The 25,385-nt window shown below is 41.3% G+C and overlaps 1 protein-coding gene across 1 annotated transcript in view; it reads right to left on the bottom strand.

Moving 5' to 3' along the window:
* The window catches only part of pkia (cAMP-dependent protein kinase inhibitor alpha), an 82,926-nt gene extending 57,980 nt beyond the window's left edge, over positions 1 to 24,946 (bottom strand). Inside the window, exon 1 of the mRNA XM_067980621.1 lies at positions 24,824 to 24,946. The gene's annotated coding sequence lies outside the window, so the exon portion shown is untranslated. The remainder of the gene's footprint in view (positions 1 to 24,823) is intronic.
* Positions 24,947 to 25,385: the final 439 nt, after the last annotated feature.

Raw genomic sequence — 25,385 nt, 5'->3', positions numbered from 1 at the left:
TTGCCCTTTCACGTGCTTCATCATGTGCCAATCACTGGTTTAAAGGGCCAAATGAGCTTCAGCTGCAACTCGCCTCCATTTCAATGGCATCTTTCAGATGCCACGGGAGGCAGCTTCAAGAGCAGTTAAATCCATTTCTGTTGCAGAATCCACAAAAAAGATAAATAGCTAGTGTGTCAACTACCTGAATTGGCCCTTTAAATATCGGCTGACTGGCTTTAAGTGGGGACTTTTGGGTTTCAGTTGTGCGCACACATCTTAACGCGCCTGGGTTAAACCCGGAAGTGGGTGCGTTGGAGCCGGGATGCGGTCCCTCTCCAAAAAACTGGTACTTTAACCTCCCATCCACCCCCAACCCACCTGCTCTTGGGGGTTAAAATTACCCCCTCAGAGACTGGAAAAGGTCACACATCCAATTTACCTCACAAACTTAAATCATGCAACCTGTGTGGAATAGAAAATTCAACAAATGAGATTCAGTAGATATCAAGTACATTTTTTAATTCAGAAAGTGTCAAATATGAATCTATTGCCGTTGTTGATCAAGTTTCATATATCATCCTCTGATTCTGATAATATCTGGCATATTCATTTTAAGTCATGTGTGTAATATTGTTAAGTCTTTATAAATTATATATTTATAAGCTTAGGTAGTTGTCTTAACAATATTAAAAGCTCCAATGTACCATGGCAACAAAATGTAAAGGCAGAGTGAACAGAAGGGGCCTAATTTTAACATGGTGGCAGGAACTCAGTAGGGTGGGGGGGGGGGGTGGAAAAGAGGGGTGAATAGTCATGTGGGAAACCCAGAAAAAATTTCTGTGTGTCGGCTCAAGCAATCGCGGCTAAATTGAAGACCCTTAAAAAAATTCTGGGTTTTGCGTCTCCAAGCTGCACAGCGGGCATATTGCGCACCCGAATGATGTAGCGTGAACTGGAGTATTTAAAGGGCCATTACAACTATGGATTTTGAGAGGGGAACATGCGGCATTTGAGTACGGCAGCACCTGCTTTAACAACTCTTCTCGTGTTGCTACTGGCTGGTATGAGAAGGAGGGAGATACTGTACCTGGCTGATCGGAGGAAGGGCCCTCCCTCTGTAACTAATAAGGCGTGACTGGAGGTGGTAGAGGAGAGGAGCAGCAGGAGCACAGTGGCAAATTCGTGGGTATAGTGCAGGAAGCACTTTAATGACATAACCAGGTCAGAAAAAGTGAGTAGTTACTGATTCACATACATCCTGTGGTGTACATTGCCTGCCCTCCCATCCCCCACTGTGTCTTGGCAAGCCTACTCCATCACATCACTCTTCACACCCACCTAAGTCTCATTATCAACTTACCTTCACTTTCTATGCACTTCATCACACCCCCCGCCCCCCCATTTGTGAACCTACCACTCCCACTCACCCCAATCCTGATGCAATGTGATGAATCCATTTCATACTCACTGTCTGATGCATCTGCTTCATTGGCAACCTCACCCAAAGCAATGCATCCATCAGGTGACCCGTCACCCTCACATGTCTGTTCTTTCTCCCCTTGTAGGAGAAGAGAGCGCAAAATGCAGGAGAGTAGGTCTGGAGGGGGGCCACCACAAATAGCGCCCCTGATAGATGCAGAGGAGGCGGCCTAGTCATTGGAGATGAGAGACCGGCAACCTGCAAACGGCTGGTGACAAAACTTTAACATCCTTCACACACATCATAAAATGATGTTATCAATGATTGAACTGTTGCACACCTCAATATGCTCATTCGAAACTTCTGCGATGATTCTTAATATTGCTTTATGTTCTCTTCCAGGGCCTTCAAGGATTGATGAGGATGCATGTGACATGGAAGAAGGAGATTCTTCAGTAGGAGCTCCATTTCAGCCCTTTTCTGTTAGAGATGAGGGAATCCCCAGCATCAAGGGCAGCAATGTGCACCGCTTTTCTGGCGATGGGTTCCCCATCTTCATTTTCCTTCTCATCTTCTTCAATGTTACTGCCAGATGAGGATGCTTCATGAGCGCATTTGAGCTCCTCCACCTGTAACCCTCTCTGCTGAGTGATGTCATGCAGGACGCAACACATAACTATTATTCTGCACACCCTCACTGGTGAGTACTGAAGGGCTCCCCAGATTGATCCAGGCACCTGAAGCGCATCTTCAGCATTCCTATGGCTTGTTCAATAACAGACCTGGTGGTGATGGGACTGTAGTTGTACTGCTCTGCCTCATTGGTGGGGTTTCTAACAAGTGTCATGAGCCACGTCTGCAGGAGATATCCCTTGTCTCCAAGGAGCCAGCCCTTAAGTCTGTCTTGTGCGTGGAAGAGGGCTGGGATGTTGGACTCGGCATGAAGAAGCCTGCAGATGTCTGCGACCACCTGGCAACTCAATTTGAGCCTGCATAGGCACCGTTCCTCAGAGAGAGGTCTAGGAAGCTTAGCCTCTGCCTGTATACCCTCTCATGTGGGTAGTGTCTCCAGCGATGTTGGCCCCTCCCTTGGTCCACTCTCTGCTCTTCTGCACCTGCAACTCCCAGATCTACATGCCATAACTGCTGCGGATGGTGATGTGGCGCCTCCTCCTCAGATGCAATGTTGAATAGATCCATTGCGTCCCCTATCCTGATGTTGTCAGTTTGAGGGGCTCCAAAATGTAGATAAATATGTCTGAGCACAAGAATTCTGAGTGTGAACAAAGAAATCTCAGTCTAAACACAAAAGAACTCCCAGCCAAAGGTTTGTCTGACAGAACTGAGTGCCCTGCAGCAAAAACTCACCTTTTATTCACGTGTCAATCACTAGCTTAAAAGGTCCAAATGAGGGTCGGCTGCAACTCGCCTCCATTTCCATGGCGCTTTTCAGAGGCCACACGAGACACTTTCAGGAGAAGTTAAAATGGTTTGTGTAACTCAATAAACAAAACGTTAATCGTCTTCAGTGGTTCAAATGCCTAAATTGGCCCTTTAAACATCAACCCGCCAGCTTAAATGCTTTAAGCTCCAAAAACTGAGTATCTTCACTGCCCACTCACCCCAACCCACCAATTCTTGGGGGTTAAAATTTACCTCAAGATCTACAGCACACTCCACAATTTACAAATTTTAAATCAGTAGCAAATATCACAAAACCAACAAATTGATAAATTAATTATGCAGATGACAATCTCAAATGCTTGACACTATACTCAGGAGTCAACCATGTATTCATTTTGTTTTCAAAAAAAAATCTTAATATACTGGTTTTGAAGCTTGTGGAGTTTTATCCACCATGGATGGAATCTAGTGTTTTAGACTTTCTATCTGGCATTGATGAGCATGTGTCGCCTAAGTGCTTAAATGTAAGATTTTACTTTGGTTTACTTTCCCTGTGTAATTTTTTTTTAGTTGCAGCTTTAGTAATTGTTGAAACTTTGGTGCAATAGGATTGAGATGAGCTAAAGTGGTGGGTGCATTTGATGACTCATTTATCACACACTGTAGCTGTACGTGCCTCATGCCAGGATCTTTCAAAAATAGCCCCAGTCAATGCGTGGTACCATTACTTCACAAATCAGTGATGTAAAGTAAAATAACTAAGAATTTGGACAATACATGTATTTACATTTTGAATAATTAGGTTTGAGTAATTTATCAAAAATTGTGGGATTCCTTGGTACTATTTCTGTTGAAATTAAAAATCACAGAAATTACAGCAGGAAGGATGGTCATTCCGTTCATCGTGCCTGTTCAACTGGAGCCATCTAATTCCATTTCCCTGCCCTTTCTCGAATACTCTTATATTCTTCCTTTTCAAATACTTATCTAATTATCTTTTAAATCATGTTATTGTCTCTGCCACAACAGCCACTTGTCATAAGACATTCCATGTTCTCATAACCCTCTACATGAAAAAAGGTCTTTCAACTTTCCCCCCTTGTTCTTAAATAATTATAAATTAAAACTAGAAGTAAATAATTCTGATAATGACAATTATTAACTTGACGGTTTTGTTGCCCAACGCTAACCTCAAAATTTCACCATCATAAAATACAATGCACCACAATTCACTTGCAGTACACTAACATTTTGCTTTCTTATTTTGCTTAGTGTGCCAGAAAAGCTAGAGTAATCTGAAATAGAATGTAAGAACATCCAAACTGAAGACTGCAGGAAAAAGTCATTAATGCCTCCAGAACTCAATTTGATTGTCTAATTTTTCAATATCAGGATGCGCTTCATTAATTTAATAAGGCACAAGTTCTCTTTGAGAGTTATGTATGGATTCTGGGATCATATATGTTACCATCTTTATAGATAAATAGATAGACCAATGAACTAACTCCTTCACATTACAGCAGTCAGAAAAAAGGAAAACACCTAAATGAAACAATCTTCACACAAGTATTAGGTAACACCGAAATATATATTGATTAGGCCCTGGAAGGATCCTTTTTACTAATTGAAAAGTCTGAACTCAGCTGGCACTAATATAAAAGCCTAGGCTGGTAAACAAAATACTAATGATGCTAAGTGCTGTAAAGCTGTAATAAATTGGTGATACATTTACAAGAAAAAATTATACCTTTTTCTCCTCCTCTTTTGAAAACACAAACACGGTGGGATATGGTTTCACAGCCTCACCCAAATGGCTATTCTTCATGGAATCATAGGAATAGCAGCACAGAACGAAGCCGTTTGACCCACCACACCTATGCCAGTTCTAGTTTTTAAAATGAACCTATCTCCTTTAATTACATTTTCTTGCCCTTTCCCCTTACCCATTTATATTCTTCCTTTCCAAATACTTATTCAAAACCCTTCCAAATGATGTTACAGGGCATGATTTTGACCCCAAGCTGGGAAGGGGGCAGGGCGGTCAAGTTGAGGACCGACGTCCTTACGATTTTGATTTAAGGACGTCTTTTATTTTTTTTTGTCAATTTGCCCTCCGACTGGCCAGCTTGATTGACAGGCTGGCCTCAGTCAGACGGGACAGCAGCCAGGGAGAGGAGGTGAAAAGGTAAGACTTCAGGTAAGTCTTTGATTGTATGGATGGGGATGGGGGGGGGGGGAAGAAGCACTGGGGGCATGGGGGCACCGTTGGGCATGAGGGGGTGGAGTCAGTCATGGGGGGAGGGATTGGGGTCAGTCACGGGGGGGGGGGTTGGTAATTGGGATTGGGGGTCATCGCGGGTCCACAATCACGGTGGGGTGGGTCACTGCAGGTAAGCCTGATGGGACTGGGGGCAGCACTCCTGCTCCTCTGCACACAAACTGTGCCAGAAAAGGAGAATGCTTAGGAATCCCAGCCCCCAGAGGTTAAAATTGCAAAATCTGTAAAAAGAAATGGAGGCCCGCAGCCTCCTGGGAGCGGGCTGGTTGCCCACCCCACATCCCGCCCTGGTGACAACCGGAAATGGGCAGGTTGGGGGCGGGTCTGAAATAGGTGTGACCCACCCATTGTTCAATGTTAAAATCATGCCCATAATCCCTGCCTTATGATAAAGTATTCCATATTCCAACAACTGAAAAAAATTCTTCCAACTTCCTCCTTCATTCTTCTAATGGAAACCCTCAGTCTATGTCCCCTATTCACTGATTCATCAACCAGTGAAAATCCTTCACTATTAAATTTCATAGCTTTGCAACCTCTATTAGATGCCCCCATAGCCTTTTCTGTTCCAATGGAAAAAATGTTCAATTTTTCTAGCCCTTCTTCCTAACAATAATCTTTCATTCTTGGTATGATTCCGAAGACTCTTTATCATACTCAAATATCCATCCCACAATGGATTGATCAGAACTGCGTGCAAAACTCCAACTGTGGTCTAACCAATGTCTTGTACAAATTCAACATCACTTTCTTGCATTTATGTTCAATGCCCTATATATAAAACCCAGAACCCATTTACCTTTTATAGTCATCTTTTCTAGCTGCATTCCCATCTTAAAAGATCCATGTATCTACACTCCTATATCTCTCTGCTCATCCATTCTGTTCTGAATTCTAACAGTTAGGATATATTCCATTCACTATTCTTTTTGCCAAAACATACTGCTTCATATTTCTCTGCTGTGAACTGCACTATCTGCCTATTCTGTTAAACTGTCCATGTCCTGCTGCACTTTCCTGCATTCTTCCCCACAGATTGCCAGCACACCCTAATTTGGTATTATCAGCATACTTTGATATATCATTCCTCTTGTGCCACTGTCCAAATCATTTATATAAACTGAAAACAAAAGACCACACCATTAGCCACACCTGCCAATCAAAACACATTAACCTGTTCTTTGTTTTCTTTCCTCTAACCTAATCTCCATCCATTTTTAAAAATTTGATCTTGGGATGTAGATGGCACTGGCAAAGCAACATTTATTGCCATCCCCAAGGGCATTAAGAATCAACCACATAGTGTGGGAATGGAGTCACATGTAGGCCAGACCAGGTACGGTGGCAGATTCCCTTCCCTGAAGGACAACAGTGAACCAGTTTGCTTTTTAAAAGGCAGCAGCTTTCCTAGTCATTTTCTGGTGCTAGTCGACAAATTACCAGATTTATTGAATTCAATTTCACAACTTGCCACAGTTGGATTTCATGGCACCTTGCTTGCTATTCCAGTGTCACAAGGACTACAATATTATACCAATGCATCTACATTCACTTTAATGCTATGTGCCTTCTGAAAAGTCATACATCACATTCGGTCTATCTATACACAGTGTACTTCAATGTTTCTTCAAAAATACATTTCTAAATTAGTCCAGCATGACCTGCCCTTTCCAAATCCATGTTCTGCTCTTGATTAGCTTATGTGTTTATTAATTCAATTTATTATAGGTACAAGGTTTTTTTACACAATAAAAGGGAATAGTAATGAATTATTCTATAATTTCCTAGTTTATCCTTTTTTTGAAGAGAGGTGTAGCATTTGACACCCTCCAGTCCATTTCCAAAGATGACAGGACATTTATGGTTAGTGCCTATATTATGCCCTCCCCAAACTCAAGTATTCTGGGAGGCATACCAGCTGACCCTTTTCTACTTTAGCCCCTTTGACTTTTTAAATGCACTGCTGTTTCGAAAGTTTAAGTCTAGTAGTCTTTTTCCACATTCTCCTCAGGTACTTCTACAGTGCTACTTTCACCTTCCTCTGTAAAAAGATGAAGCACAAACTTATTTGTTTAGCTGTTACTTTTCAGGATTTTTGATTATTTTTCTCTTCACAATAAGGATATACGAATGAGTTATGTTTAACTGTTGTGTTTTAAAACAAAGTGAATTCACATAGGTTTAAAAAGAAGCTACAAGCATTGAAATTGTGCATCAAAGCTGGGTAGGCCAGTTTGTGGAATGTTATGGCTTATTGTCTACTTCAAACTGACACAATGAGGGTCAACTATCTCATACAGGCCCATTAAACTAGGATGATCCCTGTTCATTTTGAGAATAGCAGATATTTTCTTTGAACCTGTACCTCAAGGAGCAGGGGGAAGAGGGAGCTGGTTTTATTGATGGCCTACTGGCAAACCACTGAATAGAAGTCAGAGAAACTGCCCTCACACTGTCTGGGACAGAGTGCGAAAGGGACAAAAGGGACACATGGTCAGTCAGCCAGCAAGGTCTGGGGAGGAAACCTGACCTAGGGAGGGGAGACTCATTCATTTCAAGCCCAGAACCAGTCAGAAAGAGAAGGCTGACCAGAAAATGATAAGCAAGCTTGCTAATAGGGATAGTGTGGCATATTTTTATTATTTTTCTTCTTCTCAAATGAGGATTCAATAGTTAGCTGAATCAATGTAAAATTTGATTACATCTGATACTCTGTACATGAATTTTGTGTCTGTAAAATAAAGCAGTTTACAATTGCCCAGGTACGTCCTGTCCACAAAAAGCAGGACAAATCCAATCCGGCCAATTACCGCCCCATCAGTCTACTCTCAATCATCAGCAAAGCGATGGAAGGGGTCGTCGACAGTGCTATCAAGCAGCACTTACTCACCAATAACCTGCTCACCGATGCTCAGTTTGGGTTCCGCCAGGACCACTCGGCTCCAGACCTCAGTACAGCCTTGGTCCAAACATGGACAAAAGAGCTGAATTCCAGAGGTGAGGTGAGAGTGACTGGCCTTGACATCAAGGCAGCATTTGACAGAGTGTGGCACCAAGGAGCCCTAGTAAAATTGAAGTCAATGGGAATCAGGCTGGAGTCATACCTAGCACAAAGGAAGATGGTAGTGGTTGTTGGAGGTCAATCATCTCAACCCCAGGACATTGCTGCAGGAGTTCCTCAGGGCAGTGTCCTAGGCCCAACCATCTTCAGCTGCTTCATCAATGACCTTCCCTCCATCATAAGGTCAGAAATGGGGACGTTTGCTGAAGATTGCACAGTGTTCAGTTCCATTCGCAACCCCTCAAATAATGAAGCAGTCCGAGCCCGCATGCAGCAAGACCTGGACAACATCCAGGCTTGGGCTCATAAGTGGCAAGTAACATTTGTGCCAGACAAGTGCCGGGCAATGACCATCTCCAACAACAGAGAGTCTACATCCTGGGGTCAATCCTGGGGTCACCATTGACCAGAAACTTAACTGGACCAGCTATATAAATACTGTGGCTACAAGAGCAGGTCAGAGGCTGGGTATTCTGCAGCGAGTGACACACCTCTTGACTCTCCAAAGCCTTTCTACCAACTGCAAGGCACAAGTCAGGAGTGTGATGGAATACTCTCCACTTGCCTGGATGAGTGCAGCTCCAACAACACTCAAGAAGCTCGACACCATCCAGGACAAACAGACGCTTGATTGGCACCGCATCCACCACCCTAAACATTCACGCCCTTCACCACCGGCGCACAGTGGCTGCAGTGTGTACCATCCACAGGAAGCACTGCAGCAACTCGCCAAGGCTTCTTCGACAGCACCTCCCAAACCCGCAACCTCTACCACCTAGAAGGACAAGAGTAGCAGGCACATGGGGGGGGAACAACACCACCTGCACGTTCCCCTCCAAGTCACACACCATCCCGACTTGGAAATGTATCGCCGTTCCTTCATCGTCGCTGGGTCAAAATCCTGGAACTCCCTTCCTAACAGCACTGTGGGAGAACCTTCACCACACGGACTGCAGCGGTTCAAGAAGGTGGTGCACCACCACCTTCTCAAGGGCAATTAGGGATGGGCAATAAATGCTGGCCTCGCCAGCGACGCCCACATCCCATGAACAAATAAAAAAAAAAATTTGAATCTGCTCTCATTTCACATGTGTCAGCATTGGCTCAGTGGTAGCATCTCGCCTCATAGAAGGTTATTGGTTCAAGTTCCTCCCCAGAGACTTGAGCACAAAATCTGGGCTGATATTTCATGGTAGTCATGAGGGGGAGCTGCACTATCGGAGGTGCCGTCTTTCGGATGAGAGGTTAATCTATTCTCTCATTGGATGTAGACGATCCCGTGACACTATTCAAAGATGAGCATGGGAGTTCTCCTCGGTGTTCTGGCCAAAATTTATCCCTGCATCAACATCACAATCAGATTATCTGGTCATTATCTCATTGCTGTTTGCGGGGCCTTGCTGTGCGCAAACTGGCTGCCGCATTTCCCTACACGACAACAGTGACTACACTTTGTTGGCTTAAAGTGTTTTGGGACATGCTATCATATATTTAGATATGGACAGTATGGGCACACCTGAAAATAAGGTGCTCATACCATTTATGGGAGTGACTAACACGCTGTACCCAAGAGAATAGTTAAGGCAGACCCAAAATTTGTAACACTGGCATGTCCTCATGGCCAAGTAAAAGAAAATTCAGTCATCTGGAAGTGGTCCCCCTGCTTCTTTGACTATCCACTTACTTCTTACATACGTATAAAAGCCTTTGCAATTTCCTACATACTGATTGCCAGCCTTCTTTCATATTCTCTCTTAGCCTTCCCAATCTCCATTTTTCCTTCCCATCTGCATTTTTTATGTTTCTCAGTTTTCTGTATTTATCATAAGCCTTTTTTTAAAAAGAAATAATTTTGTTCTAGCTTCTCTATTTATCCATGTAACTCCTGCCTTTGATGGAACCCTTTTACTCCCAGTGGGAATGTAATTGATCTGTACCTTATCCATCCCATATTTACATATGCTGGCCTGCTGTTCGATCTGCCATTTCTTCCAATCAATTAATCAGGGCCAAGTGCTCTTTCACTGAAATTTACCAATTTCCAGGGCAACATGTTTATCTTAAGATGCTCTTTTTCTTCATTGATTTTCAATGTGAATGTAATTAGGTTATGGTTATTATTTTCCAAGTCTTCTCCTATCTTCAAGTTACTTGTCCTGCTTTGTTACCCAGACCAGATCTAGCACTGCATCTTTCCTTGTTGGACATGCAACATACTGATTAAGGAAACAGGCTTGGATACATTCTAAGAACCCTTCCTCATTCTGACCACTAACTTTTGTCTTACCCTAGGATAGAAGTACCCCATTATTACAACTCTGTTACTACTGGGTAAACTCTCTCAAATGTCTACAAGTCTCAGCCTCAAATTCGTCCCTACTTTTTGGTGGTCTACAATTGTACTCCCAATATGGTAACATATTCCTTAATATTTTTTAAGTCAACCTGAGTAGACTTTTAGCATCACCATCATTAAGAACTTTCAATTCTATGGCTGTAACTGAACCTAATTAACACAACCACCTACCCTCCTTTCTTTCCTTCTTCATGACTCCTCAAAATTTTGTAGCAGGAAATATTTAGTTCTCAGTTTTGCCCAGGTTAAAGCCAAAATTTTTGACTTCAACTGTGGTAAGACAGGGAGCAAAATATATCAACATCATGTCCCTCCATTATAATTAGTGTCTCTAATTCCCTCAACTTATTTGTAATGCTTTTATACGCACACACACACACACACACTCTGAGATTAGGTGAAGCCCAGCCCATTCTATGGAGCTTCCTCCTGCCCCAGAACTTATCTCAATGCCGTAGAAATCTGAAACCCTCCCTTTGATACCACATGTTGATGTATCTAATCTGTTTCTCCTTATCTGGCTCAGCATGTGACACTGGAAGTAATACTGAAATTACTATCCTGGTTGTCTTGCTTTTTCATCTAACACCTAACCCTTAAAGTTCTCTTTTTAAAATTCCATCCCAATACAGATCAGCCATGATCTAATAGAATGGTGGAACAGGTTCTAGGGGCTGAATGGTCTACTCTTGTTCCTATTTTCCTATATTCCCTATGCCAAAGTTCCCAATCAAACCAAACTAAAGCTTCAGGCTGCTCACTCTGTATATCCTGAATCTTCTCCACTTGCTCCATTATTTCCTTTACCCTGGCACCTCAAAAGCAAAGATCATTCAGGACTCATGGGCATGGTTTTAGCATGGAGCCGAGAATTGAGCAGGTGGATGGATATTCGTGTGGGAAACCCAGAAGTGAATTGAGTGCGTCGCAATCTGTGATTGCAACTCAATGGAAGGTAAGTATTTGTGCTTCCAGGTTTCCCATACATCAGGCAGCCAGATTGACTGCTTGTTGGGAGGGAGGGGGGAGTGGAAGGGAAGGAAGGAGCATGCGTGAATGGGCTGTAAATCCTTTTTAATGATTCAAAAGAAAAACAGAATAGTTAAAATAGAGTATATCATTTAGAAATAACAAGACTAAAGTTTAAACAGCAAAATTAAAGAAAAATATGAGAAGAAAAGACTGGGGAAGTCTCGGGGTGGGGGGGGGGTGGTGGTGGAAGAGAGAGGTCCACCATTGAGGGGGGAGGAGGAAGAGTTTCACCATCGGAGGGGGAAAAAAAAAAGAGAAGGGGGGAGATCAATTGCGGGGTCCGATCAGAAAGGTGAGCTTGTTGGGCCTGGATGAAGCACTCTTGCTCCACCTGGTCCACAAGCAATGCAATAAAGGCACTCACCTCATGGATCTGGCCCTTCCCACCTGCTTTCACCCTGACATGAATCAGAAGCGATGGGAAACCTGAACAGGTTAGGTGAAATTTATTTTACATTTGTAATACAGAAAAAGTTAAGTACCTCAACTATCACAATGAGGTATATTGCCCCTTTAAGTATTGGCCTGCCAGCTTTAAGTGTCAGCAGGACTTCCAGATGTCTGTTGCCCATGCGCGCATCCTAATACACCTGGGTCAAACCTGGAAGTGGGTGTGTTGGAGCCGGGATGCAGTCCCACTCCAAAAACTATTTTTACTGCCCACCCGCCCCCAAACCACCTGTTCTTGGGGGTTAAAATTACCCCCATGGTATCTCATAAGCAATCTTTAGCTGAAGATTGACAATTACACAGACACAGTTTTGTTGATGCTTTTAACAATCTTTAACCAAAAGCAAGAAAAACATGTTTTTCTCACAAAACTTCAGTTAGCAGTACAACAAAGGCATATGATAGTGTGTCTGAATAAAAATAACCTGTAACAGAAGCATAATACAATGTGGTATTGTTTTGTGATGAAAGATTTGTGATTGTGTTACACAAGTTCTTTGGGGATTCTCCACGAGGAAAGTTGCCAGTTTCAGCCATCCCAAAATGAAAGGGTGAGGCAAGAAAAATGCGACGGAAAGCCAATGCACATCATTCTGGAGCACCTCAGAAAATTATATTTAAGAGCAGCATTGTCAATTGCTTTGCAATTGGTTGCCTGCCCACACTCAGACTAAGAATGATACTTATTGCAGGACAAATTAAGGAGTTTTTTTTTTAAAAAAGAGTAAAAAGCCCCAGCTCTCTAAGCCTACAGTGGTAATGCTGGGCTTTAAGTTAGGTACCAATCTGATGGCCCTATTCTGAACCCTTTCCAGGGCCTCTATATGAGGTGGTGGCAAAACTGAACACAGTATTTTAGGTGATGCCTGACCAAGGTGTTATATAGAGATTTCACATTTTGTATTTAATTATCCCGGCAATACTTCTCAACACTATTTACTTTTGTACAGAAAAACAGGGGCCTGTTAGTGCTAACGGAGCACAGAGTGCAGCGGAACACAGAGTGAACACTTCAGAGTTTGGTAAGTGTGGGAGTTCGGTGAAGTGGGGGAAGGAGGTGCTGCTTTGCCTTGCTTTTCCTAACTTTTTCCGCAGAGTGGCGGCGGACCTGAACAGCAGAAGACTGAGAGTGGGGATAGAAGCAGCAGCAGACCTGCAACAAGAGACAACTACTGTGCGACGTCGCAGGTGAGGCAGGAGAGTCCGAGAGGTGAGGACAGTATAAAAGGAGAGACCGAGAGCGGGAGGAGAGTCTGAGAGGTGAACGCAGGGTAAATCTAAGGCAAGTCATGGCAGCAGAGCTCGCACCTGTGATATGCTCCTCCTGCACTATGTGGGAAGTCATGGACACTACCAGTGTCCCTGGTGACCATGTGTGCAGGAAGTGTGTCCAGCTGCAGCTACTGGCAAGCCGCATTTCAGAGCTGGAGCTGCGGGTGGATTCACCGTGGAGCATCCGCGATGCTGAGACTATCGTGGATAGCACGTTCAGTGAGGTGGTCACACCGCAGGTAAAGATTACGCAGGCAGAAAGGAAATGGGTGACCGCCAGGCAGAGTAAAAAGACCAGGCAGGTAAAGCAGGAGTCCCCCGGGGCCATCTCCCTCTCAAACAGATATTCTGCTTTGCATACTGTTGGGGGAGATGGCTTATCAGGGGAAAGCAGCAAGAGCCAAGTTCGTGGCACCATGGGTGGCTCTGCTGCACAGGAGGGGAGGAAGAAGAGTGGCAGGGCTATAGTGATAGGGGATTCAATTGTAAGGGGAACAGATAGGCGTTTCTGCGGGATGGTATGTTGCCTCCCTGGTGCTAGGGTCAAGGATGTCACGGAACGGCTGCAGGGCATTCTGGAGGGGGAGGGTGAACAGCCAGTAGTCGTGGTCCATATCGGTACCGACATAGGTAAAAAAAGGGATGAGTTCCTGCAAGGAGAATTCAAGGAGTTAGGAGATAAATTAAAAAGCAGGACCTCAAAGGTAGTGATCTCAGGATTACTACCAGTGCCACGTGCTGGTGAGTATAGGAACAGGAGAATAGACAGGATGAATGCGTGGCTGCAGGGATGGTGTAGGAGGGAGGGATTTAGATTCCTGGGGCATTGAGACCGGTTCTGGGGAAGGTGGGACCTGTACAAGAGAGATGGGTTACACCCGAGCAGGACCGGGACCAATGTCCTCGCGGGGGTGTTTGCTAGTGCTGTTGGGGAAGGTTTAAACTAGAGTGGCAGGGGGATGGGAATCTGAGCGGGGAGTCAGAAGGGAGTAAAGTTGAGAGCAGCAAGAGAGGGGAAGGCCCAGGGGAAATTTACAATGCAAATAGTACAAACAGTTGTTCAACAACAAGTGAAAGGGAAAAGAGTAGAGCAGCGGAAAGAAAGTGTACTTTAGACACTACAGATCAAGTGAAAACTAGAAGGCGTAAGGCGATTATCCCAGCATCAAAGCTGAAGGTCAGACTAGGGTGTGTGGCCCAACTAAAAGTTCTATATACAAATGCACGGAGTATAAGGAATAAATTAAATGAACTACAGGTTCAAATTCAAATTGGAGGGAATGACATGATAGCTATTACTGAGACATGGCTGCAGGATGGTCAGGATTGGGAACTAATTATACCGGGTTATAAGGTCTACAGGAGAGATACGGAAAATGGAAGAGGGGGAGGAGTAGCCTGAGTGATTAGAGATGAAATCACTTCAATGATAAAAGGAGGATATAACGAGGGGTAATCAGCCAACAGAGACCTTATGGGTTGAATTGAGAAATAGGAAAGGATCTAAGACTATAGTGGGAGTTGTGTATAGGAGGCCTGGCAGCAGCTTTGAAGTGCTAGATTGCATAAATGCAGAGATTAGACAAGCGTGTAAGAAAGGCATAGTGGTCTTAATGGGGGACTTTAACCTTCACATAGATTGGGGAAAGCAGACTAGCAACTGTCAGAAAGATAGTGAATTTCTTGAGTGTGTCCGGGATAGTTTTCTACAGCAGTATGTACTAGAGGCAACAAGGGGGCAAGCCATACTAGATTTAGTAATGAGTAATGAACCAGATTTAGTTAACAGCTTAACTGTGCGTGAACATCTATCCAATAGCGATCATAACATGATCGAGTTCAATGTAGTGCTTGAAAGGGAAAAAAGTGAATCAGCTGCTAAGATTCTAGACTTGGGTCAGTCCAACTTCAATGGGATGAGACAGAGACTGTCCACAGTAAACTGGGCAAATCTGTTAATGGGTAAAACGACTGATGATCAGTGGGAAATGTTTAAAGAAACATTTAACGAGATACAGAACTGGTTTATACCCCTGAGGGGCAAGAACTCTACTTGCCAAAAAAAACAGCCATGGACAACTAAAGAGGTAAGGGACAGTATAAGACATAACGAAAGGGCATACAAAAAGGCAAAAAATAGCACAGATCCTGGTGAATGGGAAAGATACAAAGATCAACAAAGGGTCACAAAAGTAAGAGCTACAAAAAGAGAGTATGAAAAGAAACTTGCAAGGGATATCAAAACCAATACGAAGAACTTTTATAGTTATATTAGGAAAAAGAGGGTGGTCAGGAGCAGTGTTGGCCCCTTAAAAACTGAAAGTGGGGATACTGTCATTGACAATGGGGAAATGGCAGACATGTTGAATGATTACTTTGCATCAGTATTTACAGTAGAAAAAGAGGATAGCATGCCGGAAATCCCAAGAAAACTAATATTGAATCGGGGACAGGGACTCGATAAAATTAACATAAGTAAAGCAACAGTAATGAAGAAAATAATAGCACTAAAGAGTGACAAATCCCCAGGACCAGATTGTTTCCATCCCAGGGTTTTAAAGGAAGTAGGTGAGCACATTGCAGATGCCCTAACTATAATCTTTCAAAGTTCTCTAGATTCAGGAACTGTCCCTCTAGATTGGAAAATTGCACATATCACTCTGCTTTTTAAGAAAGGAGAGAGAGGAAACCAGGGAATTATAGACCAGTTAGCCTAACATCTGTTGTGGGGAAATTGCTGGAGTCTATAATTAAGGATAGGGTGACTGAACACCTTGAGAATTTTCAGTTAATCAGGGAGAGCCAGCATGGATTTGTGAAAGGTAGGTCGTGCCTGACAAACCTGATTGAATTTTTTGAAGAGGTGACTAAAGTAGTGGAAATGGGAATGTCACTGGATGTTATTTATATGGACTTCCAGAAGGCATTTGATAAGGTCCCACATAAGAGACTGTTAGCTAAGTTAGAAGCCCATGGAATCGAGGGAAAAGTACGGACTTGGTTAGGAAATTGTCTGAACGAAAGGCGACAGAGAGTAGGGATAATGGGCAAGTATTCACATTGGCAGGATGTGACTAGTGGAGTCCTGCAGGGGCCTCAATTATTCACAATATTTATTAACGACTTAGATGAAGGCATAGAAAGTCTCATATCAAAGTTTGCCGATGACACAAGATTGGTGGCATTGTAAGCAGTGTAGATGAAAACATAAAATTACAAAGCGATATTGATAGATTCGGTGAATGGGCAAAACTGTGGCAAATGGAATTCAATGCAGACAAATGTGAGGTCATCCACTTTGGATCAAAAAAGGATAGAACTGGGTACTTTCTAAATGGTAAAAAGTTAAAAACAGTGAATGTCCAAAGGGACTTAGGGGTTCAGGTACATAAATCATTGAAATGTCATGAACAGGTGCAGAAAATAATCAAGAAGGCTAATGGAATGCTGGCCTTTATATCTCGAGGACTGGAGTACAAGGGGGCAGAAGTTATGCTGCAGCTATACAAAACCCTGGTTAGACCGCACCTGGAGTACGGTGAGCAGTTCTGGGCACCGCACCTTCGCAAGGACATATTGGCCTTGGAGGGAGTGCAGCGTAGGTTTACTAGAATGATACCCGGACTTCGAGGGTTAAGTTACGAGGAGAGATTACACAAATTGGGGTTGTATTCTCCAGAGTTTAGAAGGTTAAGGGGTGATCTGATCGAAGTTTATAAGATATTAAGGGGAATGGATAGAGTGGATAGAGAGAAACTATTTCCGCTGGTTGGGGATTCTAGGAGTAGGGGGCACAGTCTAAAAATTAGAGCCAGACCTTTCAGGAGCGAGATTAGAAAACATTTCTACACACAAAGGGTGGTAGATGTTTGGAACTCTCTTCCGCAAACGGCAATTGATACTAGCTCAATTGCTAAATTTAAATGAGATAGATAGCTTTTTGGCAACCAAAGGTATTAAGGGATATGGGCCAAAGGCAGGTATATGGAGCTAGATCACAGATCAGCCATGATCTTATCAAATGGCGGAGCAGGCACGAGGGGCTGAATGGCCTACTCCTGTTCTTATGTTCCTATAATAGTCTCATGGCACAGGTAATCAACCTTTAATAGCTACCTTCTGTCCACAAGAATTTTTTAAAATTTATTCGTTCATGGGATGTGGGCGTCGCTAGCGAGGCTAGCATTTATTGCCCATCCCTAATTGCCCTTGAGAAGGTGGTGTTGAGCCGCCTTCTTGAACCGCTGCCGTCCGTGTGGTGAAGGTTCTCCCACAGTGTTGTTAGGAAGGGAGTTCCAGGATTTTGACCCAGTGACGATGAAGGAACGGCGATATATTTCCAGGTCGGGATTGTGTGTGACTTGGAGGGCAACGTGCAGGTGGTGTTGTTCCCATGTGCCTGCTGCCCTTGTCCTTCTAGGTGGTAGAGGTCACTGGTTTGGGAGGTGCTGTCGAAGAAGCCTTGGCGAATTGCTGCAGTGCATCCCTGTGGATGGTACACACTGCAGAATGCAACCAGTTCCTTATCCAACCCAAAATCTGCCCACCAACCTCATTTATTGGCTTTTGTGCAGCAGCTGATCAAAGGCTTTTTTGAAAATCAAAATATACAATATCAACCAGGGTTCTGACATCCACCAACTTCGTAACTTCCTCAAAACAATTCAAGCAGGTTGGTAAGACCGGAGATTCTTTTCCAGAAGCCATGTTGAGATTTCCTAATAACTCCTTCTCACAGGGACATAGGAACAAGAGTAGGCCATTCAGCCCCTGAAGCCTGTTCCGCCATTCAACTAGATCATAGCTGATCTTGGCACTCTGTCAATAAGGTCATACAACAGCGCAACGGGGTCATTAATCATTTCTTGCAAAGGCAGCTGTGGTCCTTGAACAGCTATGCTGGCAGACTGCCTTCTTTTTCAAGTAAGTGTGGCATAGAAAATGAAAACATTGTCAACTGCTGCCTGTGAAACAGGCATTGACCTGCACGATCCAGCAAACGGATTGTGTCTAGGGATCTGGATGGCCACATGGATGCCATGAATGCTCAGCACTTGGGGAAATCCAGCAATGCAATGAAATTGGGCAGTCCTGTTATGCTGCTGTTCTCGTTCAGTGGGAGAAGTAATGAATGAGTTGGCCCTGTTGAATAATACAACAATGGCCAGTTTGATACACTTGTGAACTGCATATTAGCTTACATCGCAGCTGTGCCCCATAGTTCTCTAGATAAAGTCAAAGACATAAAAGTTAACATCAGTGGAGTCTCAGCATCGCCATCTCTGTGGTTGAAGTTGTCTGTTTATAACAGATGCCACAGCTCTGTAGCAACCTCCCTGCTGTACTGGAAGCTGCAAAAGCAGTTCTATTTTGACACTGTATATCAGCCAATCATGTTGCTTATACCAGTTACATGTTCATTTGGAAGATTAACAAGTGATTCAGCAACATTATTACAAGTGCATTTTGATTGGTTCCTCAGTTGTACATTAATTGTAATCAATACATTGGGTACAGTACTGCACGTCTGAGAGTTTGCAAAAAAGGGGAGACTAATTAATTTAACACAGGAGTACATTGAGGAAATTCACCCCATGCTGAGACAACTTAAAATATCACAAATAACTAACAAAAAAATTAAATTAAGTCAAATGCATTTTTGCAAAAGATCTATTCCTATTTTATCTAATGTCTCCCACATTAAGCTCTGCAGAAGATTTTCGACTGTGCTGCTTCTCTTCGTTGTCAAATACTCCAGTTGTGTAGCCAATTAATTTTGCAACTTTTGAACTTGCTTTAATTACAGCATTTTTCAGGCTACTGATTACTTTCCAATATAATACTGCCTAGAATTAAGTTTGCAAACTTTTTGCCTTTCCCCTACTTGTAACATTTCAGAATAGCCTGGTGGCGGGGTGGGTTAATGAAATTTATTCTGAATTCAGAATTCTTGTCTCATAATGCACTTGGTCAAATTAATTTGACCTGATAAGCGATTGCGTTAGCTAATCCTGTGATAGCCATTAAGGATAATGAACACCCCCTACTGGTTTATTTTTTTCTTTTTAGTTGCATGTGGCTTCTGCTAACTAAGCCATTGAGGGAGCAAGATAGAGTGTTAGTCATATTAATCCTACATAAGAATCTCACATTGGTATAGGTCAGCCTCAAGTTTTCATTTTAAGAGTAAAAATTGCTCTTTGCAATATTGGTGGATGAATATTTAATACGTTTGTAGGTTATTCTCCGTCTGCTATTTTAAAATAAATGGTTTAACACTACCATTAAAATATGGACAGAGGAATGTCAGACAAACTTTTTAAGCATTCATCGCTAATCTCACTAACAGTAATTCTAGCCATCAGTTACTAAAGAAAATTATTTAAAGTACATTTTAGATATACAAATCACTAGCCATTTTAGTCAACATCACCTAGGTATTGTTCATTTAAAATGAGTCAGAATCTTGTTCAAAGCACAACTTCTAGCTATTTTCAGCTTTAAATGTGGATTTATTTTCCATACATCAGAACAGAACATATTACAATTCAAAACAAGTTGCTATTTTTGTACAATAAATTGATTGACGTTTATAAATGCATTCAATGATGTGGGAATAATTGCCAAATGTGAAGTCACCAGATTTTCAAAATGTGAAATTTGTGCCTTTTATTTTAAAGGTACATTAAAAAACACCAGCAGTAATTTTGTCTAAACAAAGGTTAAAAAGTTGACCATTTCCTTCTCATTTCAAAATGATCTTCTAAAAGAAATGAGATAGCTATTCTGAAAGTGACAATAGCAACTTTTCATTTTTTTTGAATGGGACAATAGCTTTTAAATTGCTGTAGTAGACAGATTGAGCCTGTGACCTATATTTCAAAAGGGACCTAACTGCATGATTTAAGTGAGAAAGCATGGTATTTCAGCAGTATGAAAATATGCACCCTGCAACATTTAGCTATTAAATGTGTTTGGGAATTTTCATTCATGTGTCATGATTTCAAGTGCGACAGAAATGTGATTTCCATTTATTTCATGTATTAAAATGGCTAGCTGCTATGTGCGAAAGTTGCATATGATGGGTTCTGATTCTGTTAAAAATATTTCTCAATTGCATAATTGATGGTAATATTGTTATAGCAACTCTGGGTATCTACATCAATGAAATTGCTTTATTTTTCAAAGGAATTAAAGGGGATGAAAGTCAGGACATTTCTGTGGTTCCTTAATTCTGTTTGGATTCCTGATGGTTGTTCAATATTTCACTTGAGGGATATTGTGGGAGATGCCTTTATGCCAAGAAACTAAGTAAGCATCTGAGGCAATTGGCTCTTTAAAATATAAAATATTTAGAATGTCCACTTAAAAGATATTGCACTGTACTTTTGTGTTGGCTTCATATCTTTGTTTTTGTATATTATTCAAGTTGTAAACAAATTTGATTACTTGCTTTATCCTGCATGAATCTGGTTAAGTGTACATAACTTGCTAATATTTGATAGGTTGAAGATGTAGTGGAAATCCTTCATAATTTCAGAGCATAAATTTATCACAGAGTTAAATGTTAGATCTGAATTATATTATCCCTACAAGGCAGAAAGTGAAAGGTACAGATTTCATGTTGTAAGGGATATGGCATGCTTATGGAACACAGTTCTCAAGCCATTTGATTAAGAAAATAATTTTTAATATAATGTTCCATATACTGGTGGGTTTCAGGAAAAGTATTTGCTATGTAGTTAACACCACTTCATGGAGCTGCAAAATGAATTTCTAGCATCTGCCAATCCAAATCACTAAATAAATAAATTTTATATATACATATACACACATATACATATAGACATACAACATCTGAAAAATAAGTGCATCAATATGTTTGTGCTTTAAATGTAATATTTCTAACTCCATGTCATCTAGGTCACTAGGAAAAGCTGATGTATAATTATTAAATATTGTTAAGGACACAAAAAGTACTGAAACAGAAAAAGCCATTTGTCCACAGACTATGTATAATTTGCCCAGTCATGACATTTATTCAACTTACTCGACATCCTGAGGGAGGCGACCAACATTTAAAAAGTTATAAAGTTTTGCAAAATTTCTTCCTGACCTTCAAAGGTAGTCAAGCAAAATTCTGAGATTGCATTCCAATCTTCCTGCCCACGCTATTCAACTCCGGCCAGTTGCATATTATGGATGACTCATCTATCATCCCAGCAGCACAAGAAACATTGATATCTGTGCTGCTATTTAACATTTCATTCTATCCTATAATCTTCTGTTCCATTCTTAGCTAGATACTTACCTAATTGTTTAATTTAAAATAAATCAATATTTAAACAAAGAAATGACTCCTTTTATTAGTAGTCATGTGTGCGTGTGCCTGCTTAGGAGGAATTTCTTCTAACCTCCAGTCTCACTTGAGGCTTGTTAACTTTGTACTCGAATCCTATGAGTTCTGTAGTCCAAGCTAAACAGTTTGCTTGCATCTAAATTATTCATGTCTATCAATAAGACAAAAATCTGGATCATGTCTCCTCTCAGTCTTCTCTTCTCCAATGAAAAGTCAGGCCGTAAGTCTCACCACTGCATAACATTAAATATTGAGTCTGAACCCTATACAATACATGGTAAGGAAGGTGCCCAAAATTGCACACACTATTCTAAATATGGTCTAACTAATAAGTTGCAGAAGGTTAAAATAACCTGTATCAAATTATAATCAAATGTTATCAACCAACACTTGATCAATCTTGTTGTCAACTGCTTCATATTAATTGAATACCATGTAAATAATACAAAATTTCTTTTTCCACTTTTGCTAATATGTACCTAAGTTTCATATTCCCTGTTTAAACATAGATTACTTTTAATATATGCATGTTGAAATCTATTTACCATTTTCATTTAAACTGGTCAAGGCCCCATTTTTGAATGTATTAACCTCCCTCACATAGTTTGGTCTCATCAGCAAATACATTTATACTAGAAATACCTTTCACTTAATCATCTTCAAAAAAACTGACACTAAGCATAACATTAGTAAATGCAGTCTTCTCCATATCACTAATAGCTGGGGATCTAGAATAGTTCACTATGAAACTCTACTAGTCACCACCCAAGAACAGCCTTTTTATTTGTCATTACCTTCCGTTGACAAACCAGTTTTCAATCCAAGAGTTAATTTACCTTTAATTTCTTTAGCCCTAAACTTCTTTCAAATGTCCTTTGGAGGAGATATCAAACTGTGGCCTAGCTTATTTGTTCTAATGGTTCAGGCAAACATCAAAATCCCTTGTCACTATTTAAACGAGGCTTTCTTGTTGTGTTCTGGTCAACATGCCTCCCTCAACAATTACCAGCAAAAACTGATCAACTGGTCTTGTATCAGGTTGCTAGGATCTTGCAGTTTGCATCTACCTACATAAGAGTAACTGCACTTCAAAACGTAATTCAATGTACATAAACTACTTTGGCACGGGCTCGATGGGCCAAATGGCCTCCTTCTGTGCTGTAAACATTCTATGATTCATTATACAAATGCAAGATTTTTGCTTAATCTTTAAATTATCAAACATGTTCTGAAAATGCAAGTAAATTAATTTATTAGACATCTGCCTATACTAATTTAATTGCCTCCTCAAAGAATTCCAGTAAATGTGAGGCTTGTCCTTTTGCTTCTGAAATTACATTAACTATTCTCTATGGCTTCCATGCTCTTAACATAAATATTAATAACATCCAATAAAAACTCAAGCATTTTCCCCAGTAATGAGAAAAACTGGTCCATAATGATACCAGGGTTAGAGGGTTAAATTAAGAGAACAGGTTGCATAAACTTGGCTTGTATTCCCTTGAGTATGGAAGATTGAAGGGTGATCTGATCAAGGAATTTAAAATGTTAAAAGGATTCAATAGCGTAGATTAGAGGAACCATTTCCTCTGATGGGGGCATCAAGAATGAGGGGATTAGAGCTAGGCTATTTAGGGGGGGGAAAAAAAAATCAGGAAGCACTTTTTCACACAAAGGATAGTAGAAATCTGGAATTCTCTGTCCCAAAAGGCTGTGGATGCTGGGTCAATTGAAGCTGTCAAGACTGAGATCGATGGATTTTTGTTAGATTAGGGAATAAGGAACATTGAGCTAAGGCAGGTTAATGGAGTTGAGGTGCAGATCAACCATGATCTAATTGAATGGTGGAGCAGGCTCGAGGGGCTGAATGGCCTACTCCTGTTCCTATAATTCCCATCTCATTTCTTTTTGAAATACTGGAGTAACATTTAATAATCTTCCCGTCCTCAGGTAGAGCCCCTATATTCACAGTGCTTCTAAAGATATTAACTAAAACAAGTGAGGCTCTGCTTTCTCATATGTTCATAGGCACAGTACAAGATGAGGCCATTCAGCCCATTGTGTCTGTGCCAGTTCTTTATTCTTACAGACAAACAGCTTCTGTCTTTTGTAACAATATAATTAGCACTACTGTACATGACCCTCAATTAGATCGTTCTAGAAATAACAGTGATTTTATCTGGGTGGTCAGCTGAGGGATACTTCCGTGTTTAGTAATAATCATTTTCATTTAGAACTGTTGTGTACATCTACTTTACCATAAAGATAAAGGAGACCAGTTAGGCTTGCAGGAAACTAATCGCTGGTTCAAACATTTGTAGAAGATCTGTGACATCTATTGGTGGCTTAACTCTGCAGCATAACTAACCAAGGATTTTATCACTCACCAGTTATGGAAGTCAATTAAATCACAAGTTATTTCCAGAACAATCCTATTGAGTCTTGTACAGTAGCACTAATTTATTATTGCTACAACAGAAAGCACATTTTACTGATATATAAATATTCTAAACTGCCAGTAGGGATCTTTCACACCTTATTGAAAAAAAATTGAAAATGTTAAAATACAGTAAACCTCATAGCAACATAAGGCAGAGTAGTTCCCACCAATTTGACAATTAAAAGCAATACATAGGGATGTTATATCACTGGTGTTATACCATTGCTCCAAGCCATAATATACATGGTATAAAACCCTGTAACACTTTCAATTAGGATTTACTGACTGGCTCACTTAGCATAATGTTGCGCTTTGTGTGGCTCAATATTTCTGTTCAAGAATGACAAAAACATGGCAACATCAAATGTGTTCTATCCATTTTGGTAAGTTTATACTCATAGAAGCTGGCATTACAATAAAAAGGTGATACATCGAAGGGACAGACTGTAAGCTTGTGAAACGCAAGCTCCCCAGCTCCCCCACGGCAAAAAACCTTTTCTGTAGAGGATGCTAAAATACATTATCCTAGTCCGCTCTTTGTGCTCTGAAACAATAGCCTGCCCACCAGATGTTTTGCTGCAAAACCACGCCTTTTATTTTCCCCCAAATTCCAATATCATTGTCTAACGTTGTCCTTTTCAAAACAGGAAATAATTACAAAATGTAAGGCAAACACTGAATTATCACAGTTTAATTACCGTTTAAAGTATTTGCATTCAGTTTGTGAAAGAAAAAAAAAATGTTTGTTTAAAAATACAATCTCACTTACCCCTCTTTGAAAAGGTTAAATAGACATATGGATTAAACCATTCCGGATATTTTGTTGACCTAAAAGTCAGCTGCTTCCATGCTCTACTATTCCATCTCGAGCTGCTTTTCCCCTCTATGGTAATACACGAAACCTGTGCTGAGCAGCTGCAAACTGGCTTTCTGCGTGACATCATGTGGGATTCAACCACTCCTCCCAGACAGTGGGGTTCCCTCATCTTACAGAACAGAATTAAACTCTTTACCGGTGCAGATCTGCAAAAGTCGCCACGGGTTCGTGATAGAATCACAGTATTAATTGTCACTGCCTTTTTTTCAGTTTTGTAATCACGTATTTAGAGTGATGTAATGTTTTTGCACATCGAAATGATTGCTCTCTTTTGCTAATGAGATCTGCCTTGTGAAATCTGTTACACTTTGTTGGAAGGATAGGGATTGGTTTCAAGCAGGAATAGAATGTGTGGGATAAAATCAACCAAAGGGTTCTTGGACTGTTAATTGTTGGGGAATGTTTCACTTTATTAAATACAGCTTAACGAATTAACACCTTTCCTCTCTGCGTG

This window comes from Heptranchias perlo, chromosome 3 (assembly GCF_035084215.1).
Source record: "Heptranchias perlo isolate sHepPer1 chromosome 3, sHepPer1.hap1, whole genome shotgun sequence".
Classification (NCBI taxonomy): domain Eukaryota; kingdom Metazoa; phylum Chordata; class Chondrichthyes; order Hexanchiformes; family Hexanchidae; genus Heptranchias; species Heptranchias perlo.
This window is presented reverse-complemented; position numbering and strand designations above follow the sequence as displayed.